This window comes from Ambystoma mexicanum, chromosome 12 (genome assembly GCF_040938575.1).
Source record: "Ambystoma mexicanum isolate Mex_15411 chromosome 12, UKY_AmexF1_1, whole genome shotgun sequence".
In the NCBI taxonomy this organism is placed as follows: Eukaryota; Metazoa; Chordata; class Amphibia; order Caudata; family Ambystomatidae; genus Ambystoma; species Ambystoma mexicanum.
Genome location: NC_090936.1, coordinates 153,426,600 through 153,452,820, shown reverse-complemented (window position 1 = coordinate 153,452,820; position 26,221 = coordinate 153,426,600). Strand labels below are relative to the sequence as shown.

Below are 26,221 nucleotides of genomic sequence, written 5' to 3'. Positions count from 1 at the left end.
TGCTTGCGGAAACCGATACAAGCCAAATAGCAAGCAGGCCGGTAGACAGTCATGTAACAGTACAAAGGAAGAGACGAGCCAAACCAGAAAGTAGGCGACCATGAGACGCAGAGAGGAATGGGAAAACACAACTGTTCAGAGTGTCCAGTGCTTGGGTTGTAATTGGAGGCTGGGGCTCAGCAATCTATGGAGTACATCCTGATACCAATTCTGCCTCCTGTAGGGCCCTATGTTTCACCACCATATACACCTATTCAATTACAGTGAAGTTGCAGAAAAAACATGCTTTCTTTTTGGGAGGCTTGCAATTTTAATCTGGTTCAGTTGGCCTCAACAGCGTGTGATTGGTTGGAGCCCATCTGTTAAATGTTTCCAAGAGTAGGTAGTCAATTTATATTAACATCACTGCAACTCTTCAATATTAAAATATTCAGATATATGACCCTTACCTTGGCACCTTTTAAAAATGAACTCTCAAAAATATGCCCTGAAACTATCACTTGGATTCACTAAAATAAATTCCATTTGATAGCATTGACTCTATAGAATAGTTTCTTTGTCCTTGTATCTTATTCTGTGCACTTGCTCATTTTCCCTTATTGCCTGCATAGGGTATCTCCGCACAGTAGAGGGAGCACTGTACCAAATGTTCTGAGGGGAGCACCGCTCCCGCTGCGCTTATAACTCCGTCTTCAGGACCCATAACTCCTGGTACTGCCGTCTGGCTATGTCTATAAAGCTTAATTATAACCCTTGGAAATCTGAGAGAGTATTCCCATTGGACAATCTGTAGGCTATAAGAACCGAGCTTGCAGATTGTTTTCAATGTTCCATTCTATGGCTTCCAGCAGCACAGGGAGTAGCTAGAGTCAATAACGTGCAACCACCCAGGCAGATTTTTGAACGAACAGCTTCGATATACTTGCATATGCGCCAAATCTTTTCAAGAATTGTGTGTTATGAATAATCTTTAGGCCATACTGGAAGTTATACTCCATATACCTTGTTCAACTCCCTCACCGTGCTCAGGCCTTTAACTCGATCTTCTGGGCCCATAACTCCTGGTGGTATTGTGTTCTTTTGCCGGCAGTAAATACTTTGTGGTACTGTAGGGACTTGTGGAATAGGGGTAAAAAGGGGATGGGGAGGGGCTTGGGGTAGAGGCCGTAATGAAAGGGAAGGGGGCATGGGGGTAACGCACCAAATTGAAGAAAAAAAAAATTCTGAAAGCATCCAATGTAATTACTTTGTGGTACTTTACTGGCTATAAGAACTTGGATAGCCCATGGAACGGTTCATATAGCCTGTTCAGGATACAACATTCAAATGCTCCTGGCAACACAGTGCATATCCACACCGTTTCCTGTGATTGTTAAGGCAGATTTATGTACTGAATCTGTCTGGGTGGTCACAGGGAATTAACTGCAGGACTAATGACCTACATACTTTAGGCTGCAACACAGGTTATGATGGCTTTAAAGACCCCACTCTGGTGGTGTGCTAGAGTAGTGGAATTGTAAAACCTGTTAAATACCCTTGCTTCACTCAGGTCTATAACTCGCTCTTCAGAGGCCATAACGGCCCTTGCACCGTGTCTATAAAGGTTAATTAATACATTGGAATGTTTTATTGCAGTAGATGCAGTGGCAGAAGGCTATAATGGCTGGTAGAAGTCTTTTGTCACAAAATTCCAATTGTCCTGCTTTTGCCTTTTCTAGTTTTAAGCAGGACATGGTAACGCCAATGGGTGGAATGTTCTAATGCCAACAATGACTCCCCAACCCACTTATCAGCCCATTACCAGGGGCAGATTTCAGAACCTTTGCACTGGTGCAAATGCAACTTTGCATGGTATTGGCTATATGACAAAGTTTTCCCTAGGGAAAAGAACAATAGTTTCTATGCATTTTTACACCAAGGCAAAGTTTTCCCTTGTGCTAATACCGTGCAAAGTTGCGCTTGCACCGGTGCAACATTTCTGTCATCTGGACCATGGTGGTAATGTTCCGTCGCACTGGATGAAAGCCTAGGGTGACCAGACGTCCCGGTTTTCCCGGGACAGTCCGGGGAAATCACCCTCCGTCCCGGGGTCCCGGTAGTTTTTACATTTTAGAAACCCCGTCCGGGGTTTGCACGGTTCAGTGTCTACGGCATTTAAAAATTGTATTTTTTTCTCACAGCGCTTTCAGAATTTTGAAGTTGGAGCAGTGGCGCGAACCCCCAACCTATCAGGTACAAGGCACAACACTTACTGACTGTGCCACCGGAACTGATTTGAAAATGAGGGTACAGCAAGCCATGTTATATCCAGTAGAGCAAATGCCTGTTTTGAATTAACATGCCAATATTCATAGACAAAACTGCACAAATGAGATCATATACAGTTTACAGAAAGGAGAAGTGCTCGAAACATAATTGGGTGGTGGTTGTGGGGGCTTGTTGGGGGAGGGGCGGTAATTGGTGGGCTGTGATGGTGTAGTCCCTCTTTTATGTTGTTGGTCGTCCCGGTTTTTCGTTTTGGAAATCTGGTCACTCTATGAAAGCCCTCTTTTTTTTTTTTTTTTCTTGCCGTCATTCAATCAGGCTGAGGGTTGTTACAACCGGGTAATGCCCTTGGAATGATGCATTGTTGCTTAGGCATTATTAGGTGCTATAAAATGTAGGCAACATTTGCAGGTCAGCTATGATGCAACAAAATTGATATAGGTTTCTTCAATGCTGAATATTTATTTCCCTCATAGTATTGAGACCTGCTCCCACTGTGTCAGGAGTAGCCATGCTCAACATGTCTGTTCCAGTGATTGGCTGGTTGCCTCATGCGATGGGTCTCACCTGAGACAGTAGCAGGCTCAGCAGTATGCAGGTCATTGTGACGGGACCTCTGCCAAATGGGCTTTACTTGTAGAGTGGAAGCAGTGTCCCGTTCCTCCGTAGGCTTGACACTATGGGGGCAGACCCCTAATTACCTCAACCCAAGCGGGCACGCTACCTGAGGAATAAGTGTACATTTTGTACATAAAGCAAGCTTATTGTACAATTGTCCAGGGAGCAGTTAGATGCTGTTGTGGAACCAATCTAACCCAAGTCTCAACAAACCACATAAGTTTGTATCTTAAATGCATGTTCAATAAATATCTTCTGTTTACAGTAAGTTCTTGAGAACAGGCCCCCTTTCTCACATGCACATTATAAAAACGACCTCATTACATGCTTCTGGACACTACATAACACATTATGTCCGAATTGCGATTATATTTCATTTAGCGGTTTTAGCATGTCTTTTTACATGTGTGCTAAACTAATATGTATCAGTTCAACAAAAAAGTAACACTAAAAAATATATCCCATTCACATTTAACTATACTGGATACATATGAAATTGTAACATTGCACCCAGTTTGCCGCACCCCCAGTCACAAATATGGTGCGCTCAAAAAACACCCCTCTTGATTGTGGGACCTTTCCTGACCACCCCAACATTGCTGTGAGGGACATGCTGCCGAGTGTGATAGATGTCCAGTGGCTCAGGTTAGAGGAGGTTTGAGAGAGGCAAAAAGAAAGTAGAACATGTCACGACAAACCTTTATGATTTTCGTTTTTCGCTGCAATAGCATCTTGGCTGGGGAGTTTTTTTCATTTGGAGCATTGTGTTGTGTATTCGAGGCACTCTTGAGCACACTTCAAGGTAATCTTTCATTCACAACGTGATTTCTTTTTACGCAAGTCCCCACCCAGTAGTAATTACATCCATGAAAGTTCTGATGGCCAATAAGGCATGGTCTTGCCCCTTCTAATGATTACATTTTCTTCTGGTGAAAGCACCAAAAAACGATAGTCATCCTAGCACTCACCATCACTCCCCTTTATGTTTTCATTTCCATGTATGTTGGTAGTTAAGTATGTATATCTTCATCTCCCTGACGTTTCCAACTCTTCCCCCTTTCCTGCTCTCCTTCTCTTTTTCGCCCCACAGGCTGCAGTCTGCCACCATGGGCAGGCTTCCAATTCTCCTCAACATTGGGAAGGCTTGGTGCTTTAAGACCCTTACGGCGGTGATGTGAACAATATAAAAGATATTTAGCATAACTTAATGGCGTACACTAGGAGAATGCACACACGCATGATTGTTACCAGAACCTAGTGCCAAATCGAGATCTTTTCCAATGAAACCTGTCGAGGACAGTCTGTACAATATTCTCTTTAAAAAAATGGTTATTTTACCACCGTTTTCTGCATTTGCCCAGTGTGATGTTTTCCATCATGGTTTTGGTTGCACTTTTTGGCCATACAGCATTATCATGTCCTTTTGCAACCTTTCCTTTGTAGCTTGTTTTCTATCTAGGTAGCCACATGATCTCATCCTGTTCCCTTATTATTGGTTCTGCCCTTTTCCTGTTTCTCTCTCCTGTGCAGTACTTGCACCCCGTCACTGTATTGTTCTGCTATTCAGATTTTCTTCCTGGGATTTGTCCCCTTCACATGGTACACCGATTAATGGGCTATATATTGGCTAGAGTAACCGAGCGCAGATTCCTGCTGTTCTTGGTATAACCTCAACGTCGACAATTTTGCACTTGCAAGCCATTTTACTTAATAGAATCAACCGCGTCTTAACTTGACAGATATTTTTTAACAGAATTTGGACTTCTGCCTTGAGAACGACCCGCAGGTCGAAACACGTGTTGGCTGATCAGCCATTGAATAAATCTATGTTTTCAATTTATTAGCTCTTGTATTAATGGAAATGTCCAATAGATGGTATTCTCATTATTGATCACGGACTATAGTGACGTGAGCCCTACCCACCACCTTTAATTTGGATTGTTCAGGCATATGTTTGCATCGGGAGATGACCTGATCATCTTGGCTCAAATGGTTGTTGTCTTACTTCTCTGGTGAGCCTCGTCTTCTGTGGCCTTACAGGAGTGAGGAGAGATGCATACCCTTTACTTGACAATATGATAATAAATTGGTTTAGTGTTTCTTTCCCTCCGCCATTGTCATGCCTTGAAATTAAGTACAAAATGCAAAAATGTATCAAAGTGCTATACAATGTGGTAAAAAGGCGTTGAAGGATGTGCTTTGCTATTTTAAACATGGTTCGAAGTGAGCAAGAACTAATAGGGACGAGTTCCACTGCTTTTATTTTTGCTCTTAATAATGCCCCAATACTTAAAACCATTACCATAATACTTGATTTTTTTGGCCTTTGAAGCATGCATAACTCATATATTTACTTGGTACTCATGACTTGCTTTTAGCCCCTGCTCAGAAATTAAACAATGTGTAAGACTTTAAGATCAGGGAAAACACCTCATAGACCTCCCATCAGTTGCTTCTAATCCGAAATCTGTGTTGACTGACAGCAACACAATGAAAGAAATACTCCCGGAAGTCCCCATTTATTTGGCCATTGCAACCATTTAGACACACACACCCACACCCCCCCCCCCCACACCCCACACCCCCTTAACAGGAGTGTTGTTACATGCTAGCACCTCCCCTGCAGTGTCGCCGGGGGCATAGTTCCACTACCACTTCGTTTACACATATATATATATATATATATATATATATTGATGGCCGAACCCAAATCTGCACAAAAAATTAAATTGTAAGAAAAGAGCTTTGAGCGAGGGATGGTGACTTCTGTTTTTTAAATACGCAGGCCAAGTTCCCATCAGAAAAAAGGCAGCCGGTGTATTTTAAATAACATTTACGAAGATGAAAAGTTTTCAAACATGTCCGTCTTGTAATAAAAGGTATATTCGATGAATGAACGTATTAACAATAAAGCACATCTTCTGAAAGTGTTGCCATAGAGTAGAAGCAGTGGTTGAATTGGGCAGGAGCGGTGCTCCTCTACTTTTTTAAAAATGTTTTATTAAGTTGTACTGTTCCTATACTTTTATTCTAAAAAGAAACCGTTCTGTAATGGTTGCGTTTTAAAATAAAAGTGTAAAGGAAAAAGTGGAAACTTGTGCAGTGCATTGAACGTTCCCTTTAACAGCAGGTGCATGTGTTCGAGGGTGTGTAATGTGCGTGGGAGGGGCATGGCTATGGCTATGGGGTTTCTGGGGAGCAGGGGCAGTCCAGCAGGGAACATAGTTCCACTACTTCTTTTCGTACACTTCCATAGCTCTCAACCATTTGTGTCGCAAAGGCGGGTGAAAACACCCGATTTTATTTTTGGCGGGTGAGAGGCCCATTGAAATGAATGGGCGTGCAGGAGGCTTGGCGGGTGAGTCAGCTGTTTACAAGGCGGGTGACACCCGCCAAAAGCGTGTGAGTTGAGAGCTATGCACTTCGACCACTGCCTAGAAGGCTTTTCGGCTGGCTGTTGTTGCTATGAAGGCTGAAACGGAAGCGCGGCAGCCGCTGAATTCTCATCGCAGAACATCACCTCGCACTGAACAGGAAGTGCAAGTGCCGGACGGCAGTCGAGGGCCTACCGTTTCAGATGCTTTTCTACTTTTGGGGGAATTTGCATGGACACCATGGGAAGGTGGGGCTGGAGTCTGGTCACCAGCAATTCACGGGTGAGGATTCATTTTCAGAGCAGAATTCTAGCTTTTGTTTGCCTTTTTCCTAAGGGTACCCTGCTAGATAAAGGCGGACCGGTGTGGGTTTAGAATGCTATGCGCAAAGGTGTTCAGTGCCCTGTTTCACTCATTCACTCTTGGGGTACTTGACATCCGACATAACGAGTCTTGTACTGCTTTTAACTCCCCTTGTGCGTATTAAATCAAATTCATTAAAAAAAAGTTTTTGTCTTGATGTTTTTCGGGCAAATTTATACTTTCGTTTTCACAGCATGGAGAGAGACGGTGGATGGCAGAGCAGGTTCAAGTACCTGTTGCAAAGAGTGTGTTGGCAACATACGTGATCTGGGCTTTCAAAATAATCTGTTATTTAGAAGATGCTTTCTCCTTAGCTCTTTGCATAGAACATTTTTCTCTACATTTATTATTACTCAATCAAAATCGGTACTCCTTTTTTTACCTCTGAAGGTGAAATCAGAGTAGGCTTGGCTGGGATCCGACCTGCGATCTGCAGATCACAGAAAGATCCAAGCAGCGAGTACTTGGCGCGCTGAGCTATCTTGCCTGCTAAGGGCTATGAATGCCAGTAAGACTGAGTGAGTCCTTGGTCTTTATGAGATAAATAAGGCAAGTACTTTTGAAGTGAATAATGGTACTTGCCGCAGCACAGAGCTGCAAGACTGGCACCATTTTATAACTTTAAAAGCTATCGTGAGCATTATTAGATTTATTGAAAAGGTCACAGTTTGCAGGCTCCAGAATAACCTTCATAGCAAACAAAATCAAATGTGTCGAGTTAAATGCATCAGATAGTTCTCAATTTTTTTAAGAGGTTTTGTAGAGTTCCCTGCATTCCTGCCGCTTTATCGTCCTGATGTTTGTTGACCGATGGATGACTGTGTAAACAGATGAGTCTGGAGGTTCCATTTTTAAAAAACTTTTTATGATCATTTTGCAGTAACAACATTTTGCAGTAGTGGCCAAACGCTGGAACTCCCTCCCCTCTGGCATTCGAGCAGAGCCTGCATACTGGTCACTTAGAGCCAAAACCAGAGCATGGCTCCTAGCACAAACGCCCCCAGAGCTTGCCTAAACCGACAAGGAAGCGCGCACATGCATAGCTTGTGCTGCTCTCTTTCCTGTGTAAATATGACTTGGGTCTAGTGACTGTATATCATTTGTACATGTCTGTAAATATGTTTGACTGCATAGTTGTTTCCTCTATGATTCTCATTGCTCTTGTCTGTAAGGTGATTTGTAATACATCTCATGCCTTGTTTTTTTGGGTCCTGTGTATTATCTTCTTCTACTACCATGTAACTAGGTAGAAGCGCCCAGATACCCGTGGGTGGGGTGCGCTATATAAGTAAATAAACTAAACATGCCATCATGAATACAATGACATTTCAAAACAACACAACCCAACAACAAAATGCGATGCAGTGATTCGAGATACCTCCCCCTGTCCAACCTACCCCATACCTCCCCCTGTCCAACCTACCCCATTCACCACCTGTTTATTACATAATGTCTGTTCTGGTCGCACACTCCTCTTGGCTCACTGAGCCTTAACTAGTCTGGTGTTGAACAATTGTGCTAATACTTACCCCTTCCAATTAAGCCGTGATTCCTTCCCACCTCATGGGTCTACGTCCATCGCCCCTCACCCCCCCCCTAGTGGAAGTTTCAGTTCAAGGTTGACCTCAGCCATTTCCCTTGCTGTTGCTTGCCTGTGCAATGAGGTACTGCGTGTATGGTCCCCAAATGTCCTTAAGTTTGGCTTGTGAATGCATTAATTGTCCATACTCTGTCTCCATTGCATTACAGTACAGGATATCTGCCCTCCATTGCTCCATGTTTGGGACATGCATGCTGCTCCACATCATTGCCACTCGTCGTTTAGCTAAAAGTAAAAGTAGCCCCACCAGCTTCATTGTTTGTCTGTGGATGTATTTGGTGTATCCCACTATTGCAATTGTTGGTATAGGGTCCACCTTTTCCCCAATTATCCCGGTCAGTGTCCCGAACACTTGTAGTCAGGACTGCTGTATCCTAGGGCACCCCCATGCCATGTGTAGAAAGTCTGCAGGTCAAGTGGCAGACCAAGAGCAGTTTTCGGAAGTGTCTGGGGAAAAATGTATGTAATATGGCTGGGGTATAATAAAACTGATGCAGGTACTTAAAGTCTATAAACTTGAATCTGGCATTAAGTGCCACTCTCCTCGTTTCCCCACAGCAATAGGCCCCTGACTAGTCTGTTATTGTGCCCACTTGCGATTGTTCCCATTTTTCTCATCGAACCCTGATGTCCATGCATTTATTATAAAGAGTTGATACCACCTCGTTACTTTCGTCCATTGTGAGCATGTGGTCTAGTATAGGGGACACCTCCTGTTCCTATGGGAAAGTGTGAAAGCTTTGTTTCAGGGACTCCTTTAATCGAAAGTACAAAAACAGATCCAGTGATGTAACTGTCCCCTTATTCCTACCTCCTCTGTCGTCCGGAATCGCCTTTCCGGGAATAGGTCCCTGAAGCAAGTTATATTCAGACGCTTCATAAGTTCCACGTACCCCTTCTCACTGGTCACTGGCACGCCTGATTTTTATATATATAACACCAGGAGGCTCAGAGAGTATATGACTTCATTTTATGCTCGGGACGAGGCCATGATTTGTAGGTCAATTCTATGTTATTTGGCCCCCTTGGTGCTCTATTGGGTGATGTCAATATCGCCGCCCTGAGGAGGAATGGGCCCGCCAGGGCCCTCTCAACCGCTACATGTCTCCAGTCTGACAGACCCTCAAACCAGTATAGTAGGGACCCCTCTTGTGCAGCTTTGTAGTATGCTTCAAAGTCAGGTAGTGCTAGAACCCCCCTGTCTAAAGGGGCCACTAGTTTATCCCAGGATACACGTGCCTGCACCCCCCACCCCCCATGTAAACCTACTTGATGCTACAAAAGCGTTCGACTCAGTAGAATGGCCTTTTTTTGTTTATGGTGCTCAGCAGGATGGAAGGGGGGGGAGAATGTATTGCCCTGGTCTGGTTGGTCTACACCCTGCCCAGCGCCATGGTCTGGTACTAGGATATTAACATTGGCTACACAGCCAACAATTGTATGAGAGACCAGGAAGTAATCTTACCGTGAAGCTGAGCCATGGACCGAGGAGTGGAATCTGTATCCACCTCCCCCTGGGTGCCTTGTTCTCCAAATGTCAGTTAATTCCCATGACCAGCACATATCCAGCAGTTACTCGTCACTTTGGACATAGGTCGGCGGGGCCCACCCGTTCTGTTCTGATCGGGATTCATCACTGTGTTAATATCCCTGGGCCAGATCATTTCCCATGGAGGTGGGGGAGTTTGCCTCTAGCTGTCTTGTTATCCACCCCAGAGTTTCCACTGAGTGCTGATTCGATCCATAGAAATTAATCGGGTGCACACTCACCCATGTTTTGTCCCACGCATCATTATGGCTCGCCCCTCCTGATCCCCAACCTGAGCGATCAATTGCAACCCCACTGTGCTACGGAGCAATATGCACACCCCTCTGTGATGGGCAGAACATGAAGAAAAATATCTATGGCAACCCCATCCCTGCCCAAATTGCGTCTGTTTCCCAGATGACAGGTGAGTTTCCTGAAGGAACGCTATTGTCATGGTCTCTGCTTCCAAAAGGTCAGGGTTTTCCCAACTCCCTTGGAAGCAGATTCATAACCCAGGTTCCGAGTGCCAACCAGTCCCAATTGGGACCTTTTGGACCCAGTCCTGGCGCCAGTGGCACCAGGCTCATAAATATGCCCAGTCCCAGCGCTGGAAGCGCCGGGCTCATAATGCTTGGGTGGACTTACCTGCAGCAGACCATGCTGCTTACTTGCCTGCCAGTTGAGTCTCTGATCCTCTTCTGTTTGGAACTACTTTTCCTGTTGGGTGGGGCTGGAGCCACTCCCTAGATTCAGAACACTGGAACTCTTCTGGAAGGCAGGAACTCTTTTCTTACCAGGAACTCTTTTCTTACTTAGGCGTGGCTGTGGAAGGAGACACCTAAGCACTACATGAGGCTATTTAAACCACACCCGGTGGATGAATCTTGCTTTGCGTTATTCTGCACCCTCTGCAGCAGAACGCTCATCGTGTCTTCTGCATCCGGTCCTGGGCCTAAGGAAAAAGGCTTACCATCCTGAATCCAGTCTTCAGCAACACCTATAAAGACAAGAAAGAACAGGTTAGCATTCCGGCATCTGAAAGGCAAAGGCTTACCTACTCTTCGTGCGCTCCGGAGGTCTTCACACTGCATTCCGGCATCTGAAAGACAAAAGCTTACCAACTCTTTGCACGCTCTGGAGGCCGTCGGCGCTGCATCCCGCATCTGAAAGACAAAACAAGGTGCGTTTAAAGACATTGGGGAACTTTAATACTCACGTGCCATTACTCCTTTCCACATCTAACCCAGTGGGTATCCCGGCACCCTGCAGCCGCTCCGAACTTGTACCTGCAAAATAAAAGACAGTTAGAGCGCATTGTGAAGCTGGCAACAAGCGCTTACTTACGTGCTTCCAGGCGCTTCTATTCATCACACGGGCTCCATCTTCAACTCACTTCAGCCCGTCATCCGCCATCGCCGGAACCCTGCAAAACAAGAGACATCATTATTAAAGACTTTAAAGACATTTGAGTTACTCGAAACTTACCGTTCGTGCAGTAAACGACGGACAGCAGTCCTCTGAAGTCAAGAGGCCTGCGCTACCTATCCAGTGAAGGAACTGGTTACAGCACCCTGCCCCGAGGCAGATGGAGAGCTCGGCATTCACTTACCTAAGACATCCTCTGTGCACGTCAGGCATACAGGGCACAGAGGACCAGCCCAAAGAGCCAACCGGGTGCTGCACATCACCTTTGAAGATACGGTAGTCGCCCAGTCAAGACCGGCGCCTCTGCGAGAATCAGGTGAGCGTTACAGCTATGTCTACATGGTGGCATTGCATATATAATACAACTTTGCGACATTTAGATGGGCAGTTCCGAGCCCGGACGTTCCATGTCATGTACTTAAGTGTGTTCGCCATCTAATGGTGATATTTTCCTGGTTAAACCAACATTTCCCCAATGTGTGAACTGTAATGGGACGCCATTCCATTAGCCTGGTTGATGATGCAGCCCCCGGAAACCACTGCATTCTTTTAACTTCCAACCCAATCCGGTCCCCATCCACCGTCACCAGCAACCCCAACATACCAGTTACCCACCTCCCCACCATAACTAACAAATGTTCACGCATGAGGGTATGCTGGGGACCAAATGCCCAGGCAGCCCCAATTAGCTTACATAGCTCTGATTGGCAAGTGCTGGGGGACCTTATCTATCGGCCATAGTTGTCCCCTGTTGTTTTGTGCTACGAGGAGTCACTGCCTTGCTCGTTGTTCTCTCTGCTGCACAGTGCCCTGGGAAGTGTCTCAAGAAACGTGTTTGGTTCCTCTGAAATGTGAAAGACTAGTGCACGGCCATTGTACTCCACTCTGAGTCTGGCAGGGAAGAGCATAGGGTATCTTATGTCTTTTTCCCAAAGCCTTTTCTTGGCATCTATAAAAGTCTTTCTGGATGACTGCACTTTGTCTGAGAAATCAGGGAAGAGGTGGATCGGAGCAGTTTGGTATGTCAGGGATCCCTTTTCTTTGGCTTTCCTGAGGACCCGCTCCCTATCTCGATAATTCAATAGTCAAGCTAATCTACGTCTGGCTGGGGCACCCAGCACTGGGCGTTTCCCACTGGGGATGCGGTGGGATCTTTCCACAATGAAAACGGTAGAAAAGTCTTCATTTCCAAGGGTTTCTCTGAACAGGTCTTCCACCATTGTTCCATTTTACGCTGATCCGCTACTTCGGACATTCCAATAATTCTCAGGTTGTTCCTATGAGACCGAGATTCAAGGTCATCCTGCTTGCCTGAAAGTTTCTTGATGGCCCTCTTAACCAAGGTCATGTCTCTCGTGGCGATGCAGGTTTCATCCTCAACCGCCGACACCCTGCCCTCAGCTTTATCCAGGTGTTCACTGTTTGTCCAGGTGCACCTGCATGTGGTCTACTTCGCACGTCAGTGTCCAGTTGCCCATCTACCGGCTGTATGCTTGCCTGCACTTGCCCCAGCATCTTCTTGATGTCACTAAGTGCGCCCCCCCCGGGGTCCAGCACGGAGGGCTGGGTGGTGATGCTCAGGGAGTCTTCACCAGGGGTTAATTGTTTGGACAACAAAGGGTTCTCGAGGTGCAATTTTGTCTGCTGTTTGCCTGATTTCTGAGATTTTTACATGGCGTTGCTTAATTGATCTTGGCGTTCTTCCCCTGCCAGTCACGTCTTACCTGTGCCTTTTATGGGCTGTTCTCCCAGTCTTGATGTGCACGATTCCCTCTCCTCCTCAATGTCTCCTGCCTGCCCTTTGTTGTTTTCTTGTGTCACTATGGATTTTTCAAGGCTGGAGGGGGTCTCTCCTCATTTGTTTAGATCTGGACCCAGAGTCCATGACTCGGGTGGGAGCGTGGCATCCATTCAGTACCTGCATGGGGGATTATAGCACAGGACTGTGGGTGGGAGCACTAGTGAATATATGTTCTGGAGGGTGGGCTGCGGCAGGGTGTGAGCACTGTCTGGTTGGATAAGTTCTCCCCTCCGGGTGTGCCCAAATCGTATCTTTTAACGTCTGTTGTGTCTTCGAGTGTAGCCCTCTGAAGTACTGTGCTCCACTGTGGGCTGCTCCTCTCTCCTCAGACCAACAAGTCCTCCAGACTGCTGCAGGGGCCAGGAAGGGGTGGGAGCGGTTACCCCCCCCCCCAAGGCAGTTCTCCTCTTGTACTGGGTACCCTCCTGGCCCCTGCACCAGCAAGGATCTTGCGACCCACTCTCACTCACTGGCTCACGTCCCCGGAGTGGGGCACTTTCTGCCCTGTGGGCTGATAGTCTGTATCCTTGTTGCGCAGCGCACTTATGGGTGTCTCTTGTGGGGGCACCCATCCCTTCGCTCGCCTCACCTCGGCTTTCTAGTCACCGGCGACCGGAGCGGCCCACCTTGCTTTTGCTCTCCACGTCCGCAGCTGGGTCGGGCTCTCGCGTCCAGCGGGGCCCCGGCACAGGGCTCCTCTCCTTCTTCCAGGCTTGTTCCTGCTCACGGGGGTCTCAGAACAGTCTTCTCTTCCCTCCACCCGAGCTGCACAGTCACCACTCCTTGCGTCTGCCCGTGGCTCGTGTCTACCATGTGCGGGTGGGGCCCGCTATTCGCTTGTTGTTGCTACGGCACCCGGAGCTCTCAAAGTTTCTGTGGGTGCTCCTCACCTGTGAAGCAAATTGGATATCGGCAGGATATTTCCCAGAGATCTGGGGCTGCTTGGGAGCTTACAGGCCTGCAGCCATCTTGACTGGGCTCTCTAGTGCCCTCAGCCTGGAGGATCCATGACAGACAACTGGACAGGATGGCAGCAGCGTCTTGGCTCACTCCTTTCCCAGACATGCAATGCACGGCACTTAAAATGTGAACATTTGCATCCTTTCACCTTCTTATGCAAGCAACTTTAAACATTATGCCTCCTCTATCACATAGGAAACGGGATCGAGCATAAAATGCATTCAATAATGAAAATGATAATCGTTTGGAGATCAATGGGGGCCATTTCACAAAACCCTTTCAGGAACATGCACATAAGTTCTCTTTTTCAGTAAGGGGCCTTGCACGCAGAAAGAGAGACTGGTGACATATGCAGCTGGCTCCCACTTGCCTATGTAAGTGCTGAATGTACGTCCAACACTCTCATGGTTATTGGACACCAGCTCCCACACCAGAGGCACCCTGGTGTCAGTCCCACACCCACATGAGTTTTGGTTGTGTATTTGCAGGGTTGAGCATTGAAGGGACCAATTCTGTCAGTATCATTTTTACATTTCCACACATTGTAAGGGGGTGGAAGGAACAGATTGACACACAGGTGGTATGATTGTTGGCTGAGACTTTTATTAAACAACAAATAAGGGTTGGAGAAACACCTTCCTGACCCTAATACTAAGAGGGGCTTTCCTGCCTAGAAATAAAATTCAGAGGAGTTTGTCAGGATAGTAAAAAAAATAAACAAGTCACTGTCACGTCCAAAATTCCTATTTCCATCCCTCACATTTATAACTTAAACTAACAAGAAAAGGGGACTCTCTTTAGTCTGAAAGCTCTGTTCTACTCGCCAAAATGAAGTTCTAAAAGGGTGCAGCAAATAAACTCTAAAAGGGACAACATTACCCCCAGATTGTTGTGCCCTTCGAATGTTCAATGATGGTCTTTCCTTGGTGTTCCAAGGATTTGATTTCTGTATATTTTCCAACTGTGTTTTTCTTTGCTTTAACTCCTCCTTCTTGGTCACAGCCCACCTGGAGTACTCTCCTGCCAGGTACTGTGCACATTATGATTGCTTTGGCACTCTCTTCATATGGGCATAGTCCTATTTTACTACTTCTACAATTACTACTACTCTGTTGGTCACAGCCAACCTGGTGTACCCTCTTGCCATGTACTGTGACTGAGGCTTTGTGTGGAGGCCATGTTTCGGTAAATGGGGGCAGATCACAGACTCTTTTGTGATCCTTCCTTCTTCTAGCCTTCTCGACAACTGTCCCGGTCTCCCTGACCTCTCTGGAGAGCTTACCAGTTCTTACCCGTTGCTCATGGGTGCTTGTCTTCCATGCCTTCTCTTCGTTGCTTCCCCGGCTTGTGGCAGCTCTGCGCTGACGCCAAACCTTTGAGCTGCGCGTCTCAATTACTTCTTGCACTACAGGCTTCCTTACTGGATGGTAGCTCAGGCTTCTGCTGCTCGTAGTGGGTTGTCTGCGACAGAGCCTCTAGGGTGGCATTCATCTGCATCCCTTTCTCAGTGCCCTCGAGTCCCGTCTCCAGCACAGCTTCCAGCGTTCAAATCTCCCACATCCTCCTGGGAGGGTCTCTCCCTTTTGGCAGTCCTTCCCTTTTTATTAGACTAACAGCATTATGGAGCCATGCCTTTTCCTCGTGAGGTCTGTATTTCTCACTATGGTGTTGTTGCTCTTCTTCGTCCCAGTAGTGAGGACATCACTCCTCACTAGGTGGTTGTTGCTCTTCTTCATCCCAGTATTACCTGTGAAAGTGTCCTTGTCTACTCTGCAGACATACATGGAAGTGGGTGGCGTTATGTCTTGTGCATGGTAACATGGTGAATTAGGTTGGGGTGAAGGGGAATAATACAGCGTATTTCCTTTGGTGTCATCCCTTGTCTAATAGGGGTTTTCCATCCCGATGAGATCCACCCGCTGAGTACCAACCCCAGGGGGACCATCGGGTAGCGGCCGCACCTCCCTGACTTCACGGGAATGAGCTTCCCGCATAGAAGCAGTGACGACATCCTGGGATTCGTCACATCTCTTTCGGCAAAGAGGAAATGTAAAAAGGCAAAATCGAAACCTTATGCTAAGCCTGAGCCTTTCTATTTGGTGCACAGAAATTCAAGTGGCAATTGAAAAGACCCCTGTCTGCACTGTGAATTCCTCTGTCACTGGCTGGATAGCATAGGGAAAACAGACCGGTGCCTACTGAAGCTGACCCCATCCTGAATCGGATGCGCTTTACATTACCCATTACACCCTGCCGGCATAACTTCAAGCCGCAGATTCTTTTGAGAATCCTCACCGCCCCAGTGAGATTTCCAAATCTGCCCCAATAACCATGGCAACGATTCCACTATTCCTTGAAGATAAGGGGACCGACTGTTTGTGTCTCGGCCTATCCTATTCTGCAACCTTAGGAGTTATGATACGATAGGTTATTTATAACGCGCTTAATACCCAGAGGTTTCTAAGTGTGGACCCGGGGATCGAACCTGTGTTGCTCCATGTCGTCTTGCTTCCAAGGCGAGCACTTTGCTGCTGAGCTATCCTCCCGAGACAATGTTCTGTTCTGTAGTAAATTTACGGCAAGTGACCAGGTGAAGGAAGAAAAACGGATTATGAATCCTATGTACTGTGTCCAAGTTGACAAAATAAAGCTGCAACTGCTTCTACTTGTAAAAACTTTGGTTTGTATCCAGCTTTAATTAGTCACAGTTGATCCTTTTAGCCTCCTTCAGCTGCTGGCAGATGCAAATGCAGGGTTCTTTTTCAAGCACTTTGACAGATTTAAAGCGTGTCTAAGAGGATGGGCAGTTTGTAAAATTTAGCCCCGGGATTTTCTGGGCAACCATAGCTGGCTCTTCAATAAACAGCAACGCTCGTTTGTCCTTACCTTCTCTAAAATGAATGTAGGTCATTTTTGTGTTGCACCCCTTCAACGTTGGGGTTCTCCAATATTAGCCCCTGCCCACGTGAGCCTTACTCCCAACACGCATGTACCACATGGTGGGTGGGATTCGGCATTCAGATATCCGCACCTCTGTTGTGACCTCCTTCTCGGCATGGGCTACAGGTGTAAAGTGATCTCTTCAGTGCTGCTTGGTGTGTTCCACGCTCGCTCCTCATTCTCTCTAAATGAACTCGCGCAAAACGCCACCTTGCAGCGGTTCCTGCCCACTTAAGATACCGCAATCAATGCCTCATTAGCGTTGGGACTGCGGTGTCTCGACCTCCGCATATCCCAACTGTCTGAGAGCGCATCGAGGATTACACACCCCAGACTCACACGGCAGGCCCATTTCCAATGCGTGTGTCAATGTGGGCGTCACGTCGGAATTCACTGTGCAACATGTCTGCAGACATACGTCCCAAGCTTGCACGCTGTGGGCAGGACGCGTGGAAATGCATCAATCCCATCCCTGAATATAAGCACGTTTTATTACTGCACAGAAATTGCATAATACTCTTTCTCGCCAGTCGCCAAACAGTATACTAATGACGGCTGTTCTCTCCAGGTGGCAGAAAACATGAACATCTGACATGAAACGTCCTGTAGTTTCACAGCAAAAGGGAATGGGTATGGTCCCGTGACATTAGGGGGGGGGGGTGTGTGTGTGTGTGTGTGTGTGTGTGTGTGTGTGTGTGTGTGTACACCTTTCAAGAGTTAAACAGGCATCTTACATCACTTCAAATAAAGCCTTTTCACTGACACTATATTTAATTACATCACAGGATAGTGTAGTTTATTGTGAAAAGGCTTTATTTGAAGTGACTTAAGATGCCTGTTTAACGCTACAGTACTCTTGAAAGGTGTTGAAAGCTACGCCACCTAAACGATGAGCCCCCTCCCCCGTTGTGCAGCTGATAAGCAAACTGATGACATCACAAACGATGACCTCACGAATTAGATCACAGGCATCACTTATGACATCAGTGATAACTAGAGCATACTGGTGACATCACAGATGCCATCACTTATGCACTCATCAGTGACATCACTGATAACTAACTAACAATAACGCTGAACAATGCCCCTGCTCTCTTTAAAGTCAGAGGGCATAAGAATACACATGCAATATAATCGGTCATCTTCATGTATACTTAATTGCATGCCAACAAGATATCCCAGGCTGGTAAATAATGGAATAATTTTAGAAAGTGGTTAATGCTCATGAGAATCTGCAATTCCATTGACACAAGATCACAACTTTGCGCTGTGCAGTATGTTCTATTCTTTCGTCCTGATAACACTCTGTTCTCAAAACGTGGAACTATTTCCTCATGAATGACCTTTACAGGCCACCTTCTGTAACCTTTACCTTTTAACCTTGCTGGGGTGGGGCTTACCTTCTGCTTGGTTATACTGACAGATCAATGTGATATGAAAAAGTAAGGGATATGGGAAACTCTTTGCTTTCATTTAAGTTACTAACCTTTTCTGGAAATTGCAAAGTCATAGTTATACTACTCACAATGTCTGAGAAAAATAAAGAAATGGGAATAGCTTACTCGAATGCGCCAACCTATTTGGTCAAGTATTCACAGGTGAGTCTCAATCGTTAATTATTTTTATTCAGATGAACAAAACAAGTTCAGTGTTATTTTCACACCTTAACAATTCAATCATTGTTTCACTTTGAATTACAATGCTGGTACAGTATGATTTGCACTTCTTGCTTGTCATACATTTCAAAAGATATAGAACCAATCCTTTCAGGTGTACCAGGTTTTCGGAAGCGCTTGAGCTTATATAATTAGACAATATTGATAATTTAATTTCCCAAACTGACTGCAGCAACCCGTAGGAACAAGTGTACACCTCTTTTCCACTTATCAAAGCACATGAACTAATGATTGTTCCACAATTGGGTGCGCTGTCAGAATACTCCTTATGTCTTATAGCATTCAACTTCGTCATAGCCAGCTGGTATACAAATCATGTTTGAAAAACGTCATGAATAAGTTGGGGTATGTCTTTAATTAGATTCAAAGTCCATGTTCCAAATTCTGCAGAGTCATGGGCCCAAAATCGGCAGAGTCATGTGCCAACACGTGTTTCGCCCTCAAGCGCTCAATCATTAGTTCATTTCAAAAGATAGTTCAGTGTTGTTTTCACACCAAATAACAATCCATTCCTTTGCTGTATTTTCTGACACATTAACGTTTAGTTTGGTTTTGATTTTGATTATTGGTTCTTAGCTTTAATGACAATCCATTACTTTCTTTGTTTTGGTTTCTGACACATTGACTTTGTAATTCAATGTTTAATTTTTCTTTCTTTGTTCCTAACTCGACACGTGTTTCCCCACTGTTATTGGCAGTGGTTCTTCAGGAGATGGAACTTTATTTCTAACTAACAAAACTGAAAAAAAGAGAAAGAAAAATCACATACTCAATGTATTTTCTGGTCTATGCAAAAAAGGGAAAAACATGTATGTTTAACTGGATACATGTTCAGTCAGACTATTTTTTACTTAGTTCAAGTGGTAAGGACATTATTGACTCACAATGTCTACTTGTTTTTTCACCATGCTTAAAAATCCTATAATGTTGGATAATTGACCTGTAGCGGCATCCATAAAGACACCCTTTGTCATATCCAAAAATCTGGAATGACTACTCCTAGAGTCCAACTGATTAGCCTGGGTGTCATACAAAGGGGTACCAATATAAGGGTGTGTATAAAGGCACAAGAGTATTGTTTTCCATTGTATCTACTTATTCAATACCATTTGAACATGGCGAGTCACAATACTATGTAACCTGAATGGATGTGTTATGAAAAGCGTTAGGGTAGGCAGATTGGGGCCGGAATAGGTAAGTAGTTACTAATTATGTCCTTTATAATTGGCTTCTGTCGAGGGGAAAAAAGACGATATGAAACAGAGCCCTATGTTAGTAAATTTCCATATGCACAATTGAGTACTGTATTCTAGCGATTCAGGTTTAACCTTTTGGAGACTATGCAAGTGAGGGGTGCTTGTGAGGGTTGGATATAGATTTGAGGGGATGTAGGCTTTGTAAAAAAAGTGCACATCAACTGGAAACCTTAAAACGCCTAATTACGACCAGCTCAGGGACAGTGAAATGAAGGCACAAGCACTTTCAAAAGTTTTTAAACACCCAATATTATTATGACAGCATGCATATCTGGAGTATTATAATGGTGGGGTTAGAAGTTTCATTATCAATTGCAGTTTTAAGGTGTTTGTGGGAAATACTTTTATTGAGTGGAGTCCAAGAGGTGGGGGAATCGCTGCAGCTGAATCACGAACTCCGTAAACTGGCTTTAAAATTGGCACCCCTTTAAAGTTCCCGCCAACACGACTGATCAATTTTTTTAAATTTTTTTGTCTTCATGTACTTTCAACACAGTCAATGGATTTTCCTTTGCGAGTATTATGGTCCGCTTCAGTCCACAGTTCCCATATGACAAACCTGCCCTCTTTCCACCTCAAATGCAACTGTGTAAAAAAAACAACTCGAGTCAGTTGCAAACCATGTTTTGTAAAATGCGCTTAAAGGAAATGACGTGGGAATTGTAGGCACATTGTTTAGTGTTCTTGGCCATTTCTGGATAGGCCAGGTAGGCTTACAGTTTAAGGATGTGATCTGTGGTTACATTAATCTTCGGCACTAGACTCACAAGCAATTCATTTCCCATTCAATGATCACACACAATGTGCGCTTCTCCTTCTATTAGACGTCTCGGCAGCCTTCAACTTGGTGGACCACAAAATCCTATGTAAACATTTATCATCGGCAGCTAACTTCTCTCAAGAAGCCTCTGACTGGATTCAATCCTTCCTGAACATGTCTAGAGGGTTTTCTCCAAGTCTGCAGCCGCTGACCCCTCACCAATCACATGTGGTGTCCCCCAGGAATCATGCATGTCCCCCACTATGTACAATGTATTCACCAAGCCTCTATATGACAAACTTGACCATCTGGGTATCATCTACACCAACTTTGCAGAAGATAGCCAGAAACCCCGACCTCTATCTCGAGACTATGACCTAGATCTTGCCCTCCTGAATAAAATGTACAGAGTCATTCAGGCATGGATGGCGGCTAATGGTTTATGCTTGAATGACGACGAAACTGAAATCCTAATCCTAGGTGATCCAGCCCACATTAACCAACTTGATGCACAAAATATGCATCCTTCAATGTTGATGGTACAGCTATCAAAGTGGCTAAAGAAACCAAAACTTTAGGTTTTTACCTAGACACTACTCAGAACATAGGTAAGCAAGTCAATGCCACCTCCTCCGCAACAGCGTATACCTGCAAGCTGATTCATGCTGGCAAACCCTATCTAACTACTAAGAGCTGTACTGCCTTAGCTAGAGCCTTAATATTGTCGAAGCTCGACTACTGCAATGCCCTATATGCAGGAGCCAGCAAACAGACCACTAATAAGTTACACAGTCTACAAAACAATGCTTTGAGAACTGCCTTAAACATTCCAAAGAGAGAACACATCTCTGAAGCTAGAAGAGACACTAAGTGGCTATCCTTGAAGGATAGGATCCTCTTCAAAATAGTATACATTACCCACAAATGTCTAAATAACGCTGCCCACAATACCTCCAAGAAAAAATCACTAGAATATCATCCTCTCGCCCCACCTGGGCTACCCAATCCTGCTGCCTCACAATTCCCAAATTCAACCTGAAAAGAGCAAGTGGGAATAGTTTCCCTGAACAAGCCGCCCAATACTGGAATGCCCTCCTTTTGCACCTCCGTACAGACCAGACCTTCCCAAGCTTCAGAAAAAACACAAAAACTTGACTCTTCTCTAATGGCATCTGAATGCAATTACTCTACTATCCCTGTATTGCACCACACCTGTAAAATGCCCGCTTTGTAAATTATTTCATCTCTATAAATTACCATGTACTGTATATAAATACTGCATATTCTGTACTATCCCTGTATTGCACCACACCTGTAAAATGCCTCTGCATTGTATATTTCATATCTGTAAGTCACCTGTATATAAAAAACCGGCATATTCTTGCTGCGCCTAGATACCTCCGGGTGAGGAGGGCCTTACAAATAAACAAACACACACATTGTTAGTAAGGTGTTAGTGAATAGTCTTCCAACAGAATGTGAGGTCTAACAACCAGCCTGAGCATATGTGGGTGTGCCGGGGGCAGGGTAAAACAAAAGATTAGTTTGTACATACATTGAAAATACATGCAACACTCCTTGCTCGTCTCAAATTCTTTACAAATGTTCTTAGCACAGAGGATTTAAATTTTCTGTTATTGTCTTCCCAGCAACTATAATTTGTATCCTTGCATCATTACCTCTTTGCAAGCATACACTGACTTATTACAGACATTCTTTTTTTTTAGTTACCTATATTGGGCCTTCTCAGGGGTACGTTTATTGGCACACAATGACCTAGTCTTTTAATTTGCTCTTGAACTGCCAAACTGATTCTATGTAATTTGCTATTGCAATCCAATAGTAAACCTACACAAAGGTCATAGTGCTCGCACAACGCCCCTTCTGCCCATCCCTTACATAGGCCATATATTTTTCTAAAACTGGTGTATAACAGCAGTTTAAAAAAACATTATTTTAATAGATGTGTACAGGATGTCCCCAGGACTAAGGTTTTCAGGTGGCTAATTGTAGCATCCACAAACGAACAGGAACAACATGAACTTTTGTACCAAGGTGCAATGTTCTCCCTCTGTGGAAAAGGACACATGCCAGTCATTGGCATCTTATACTAACTCTACTCCCACAACCAGACTGCATTTTGTTAGATCCCACACCTGTACTCTACTTGTAACCCATGTCAAACCTTCTGGGGAAATTGTCCATCCTTTATCATCTGTCGTGCTATTTACATCTACATGTTTGTCTGTCCTTTCCCTCTAGGGACTGGATCACAGGACAAGTTGAAATAAGAGGTAGAAGGTGGCACTGAGATGTTTGCAGATTAGAAGCCTCACGATTCGCTTGCCTAGGGTGTGTAGTTAAATTAGGGTAACAAAACTGGGTTCGAAATTGCTCGGAGCTATTTAGCTCTTGCTTCTATCCCTGGAAAGCCTGGTTAGCTTCACACTACCAGCTACTAGGAGAGGAGGTTCTTGTGGCTCCAGAGGCCATCTGGTGAAATACAAACATACCTATGTGACATTAACTTCCTGTATCTGGGAATGTCTATACATTGGAGACATTTGAAACGTCATTGATTGTATAGAATAGACAAAAAGTTCAAGTTGCATTTCATATGAATGTTAATTTGCGTCACGCTAGGTACTAGCTCCTGGCCTACTAAGTTTTGCCCAGTACCTAGTTTAAGTTCCTGCTCTTGAAATCCTAATTTCGTCCCTTGCATAAGCTCTGCGTTAGAATGAATTGCAACATATTAAAAAAAAAAAAAAAGTTGGTCATTAAAAGGAATGGTCCTGTCCTCTTGATCAGATTGTCTAAGCACATGTACCGAAACTGGTCTGTTTTAGGAGACTGGATACAGGGGTATTATACTTGGACATTTACTGTTTAGTGTATAAGAAGGGACAGTTGTTGCCAACATCCCTACCACCCACCGCGCACACTACGATCAAGCTCCGCCCTCCTTTTAGTGATACCGAACACCAACTCAGTCGGGTTAGGAGGATCATCATTCTCAGCCTTGGCCCCCACTCTATGGAACTCGCTTCCCCCCCACATTCGACACACCGAAGACTACCTGTCATTCCACAAAATTACTGAAAACATGGAATCGACGCTAACAGCAAATGGAACGAATAGCCACAACAAAGAGAAATCCAAGGTTGTTTGAACAAAGAAAATAAAAGAGCACAGGGAGTTGATCGAAAGGATAGAAAGACTTAAACGGATAGAGTAAGTGAAATGGATGGAACGGATGGAGCAGATGAAGGATAGTGTGGATGGGAAAGGAAAGGATGGAAAGGATGTATCACATGTTTGCCTTATCCATCCTGTCGCTTTATATACGTATGCCGCTATGTATGGCCCATGTCCTGCTCTCGTGCTTGGTCGCAGGCGCTTCACTGATAACCACCATATCACACTACTACGCTTACTCTCTCCTATATACCATCATTCAACTAGAACACAGCTATGCAATGACACATTCGGCCTAGCTGTTCTCATACTAACGCGGCCCCACGAACACCTCATCATCCTAATTAAAACACAGCTAGCGGAGCACATTCCGGCTAGCTTGGGCGTCTTCTCAGGCCTAACGCAGCCACTCAGTCTGGGTGTCCACCCTCCAGACTGAACACATCTAACTGATTTTCCTCAGCAGCACACTTACCGCTAAGACGCAGCTATCATGCAACAACCACACCAGCTGCACAGATATCCGGTGCGCCCAGGCACCATACAACAGGCGTTCAACCTAACGGCGCTTTGTGGTCATACCATTGATACATAAGGCGCTATATAAATGCCAATTAACATAACATATGCTAATTGTTATCTTGTTCGCTATTTAGCGAATGTATTGCATTTTTACAAAGTCATTTATTGGGAAATGTGACTTATTGTATGTATTGCATTTAATTATAAGAAATATGGCTGTGTAGGTTTATAATGATGATCCATAATGTGATGTGTAAGGTTTTATATGAACCATATGCAAATTAATAAAAAGGTATTTGTTAATGTGAACTCCACAAAGACTTTGCAGACCCTTTAAATGGTGCATCTCTCTTGCTTTCAGGTGAGATCTGCACAACAATTAATGTCAAAAGTGATGTCATCTGTGATGTCTTAAAGTTTCCAGTGATGTGTTATGTGATGTCGTGAGTGCCATCATTGTGCTTATGGGCTAGGGGTGGGAGGGTGGGGCATCGTTAAGTTGGTGTAGCATCCAAAACCTGCTGAATCTCATGGATGTTTTTGAGTTAAACTGGCAACTTTTTAAAACAGAATTTCAAAGGTTTTGTTGCACTGAACTAGTTCACCTTAACTGTTAGCTGAATTTTTTTCACTGAATTTCAATGGTGTTATGTTATATCACGCACCACCTGGAATTCTACAGCTTTTATTCTGATATAACCCATGCCACATGCACAGTTATCAATGTGCGTCTTTAAGCTGTCACCATTGTTTTTTTCCCTATTGGGGGTCCGTAGGCCACTGGCCGTAGCCTATGGCCATTTTGCCCTGGGCGATGCAGAGGGTACTGGGTGTGGCCGATGCTGAGGGACTGGGCTGTGGCCGATGCCGATGCTGAGGGACTGGGCTGTGGCCGATGCTGAGGGACTGGGCTGTGGCCGATGCTGAGGGACTGGGCTGTGGCCGATGCTGAGGGACTGGGCTGTGGCCGATGCTGAGGGACTGTGATGTGTACGAGGACGAGGGACTGATGTTTAGGAGGTGAAGTTACTTGGATGAGGATGATGGACTGTGGAGAGGAAGAGGGACTGCGATTTTATTATTTGCTTTGTCATATAGCTATATATTGTAGCTTTCTATTTACTATATTCTGCTTTTATTTTGTTTATATTTTTATCAATTGCTTCTTTATATTCTATAAATTAATATCTGGTAACTAATAATAAAATTATAAAAATGAACATCATGGGACCGGAATGAGGTGCTCTGATTAGGACTATAAAAAGTATTTAATTGTGTGTATATATGTATTTGATATTGTATTATTTTTCTTTATTTTATTATCAATTGTTTTTTTTTTTCATTCTATTCAGAGTATATACAAATAATGTATATGTAATTAATATAATTATAAAGATGATATAGATATAGATATATATTTAAATTATCGTATTAATAAAAAGTATAACTGGGTGTATGTGTATAATATACGTAGTTTGGGAAATTTGTGTCGGCTTGTAAAAGCTATTCAGGGGGCTGGGCAAGGTGACTCCTCATCCTGGATGAAGAGGCAACCCACAGTAACTCTCTTGAACCACCTGGGGGTTTTGCTGGGGAAAGGTTGTGAAGGGCCAGTACCGACTAGACAAGATGTCTGACCTTGTGGACTCTTAACCCGGCCACCAAAACTGCAAGTGCGAGTGAGCAAGACTTTGCTGTTGGCTTTGTTCAATATGCCCTCTCATTAATAATCCATTATAAATACTTTTAATTGCTCCTGATCTTAGACAGAGGGGAGAAAATCCAAAGTCACAGTAGCCCCAGAGCTGGAAACTGTACTGGATGTGCAGTAGTTGGTCTCAATGTGAGTACATACGCATTTTCTGTGGCCAATGACATTTATGTTCAGACCATTTTTCTTGGATATGGCGCTGCATAGCAATACAGGGATGCAGC

At 44.6% G+C, this 26,221-nt stretch overlaps 1 protein-coding gene across 4 annotated transcripts in view; it reads left to right on the top strand.

Annotated features, from left to right (window-relative positions):
* FGD4 (FYVE, RhoGEF and PH domain containing 4) overlaps window positions 1-26,221 on the top strand; it is a 1,139,208-nt gene that overhangs the window by 226,134 nt on the left and 886,853 nt on the right. The window contains exon 1 of one of the 4 annotated variants that reach the window (XM_069628201.1): window positions 6,516-6,539. The exons of the other annotated variants lie outside the window; for them this stretch is intronic. The gene's annotated coding sequence lies outside the window, so the exon portion shown is untranslated. Of the gene's footprint in view, window positions 1-6,515; window positions 6,540-26,221 lie in introns of those variants that run through there. 4 annotated transcript variants of the gene reach the window in all.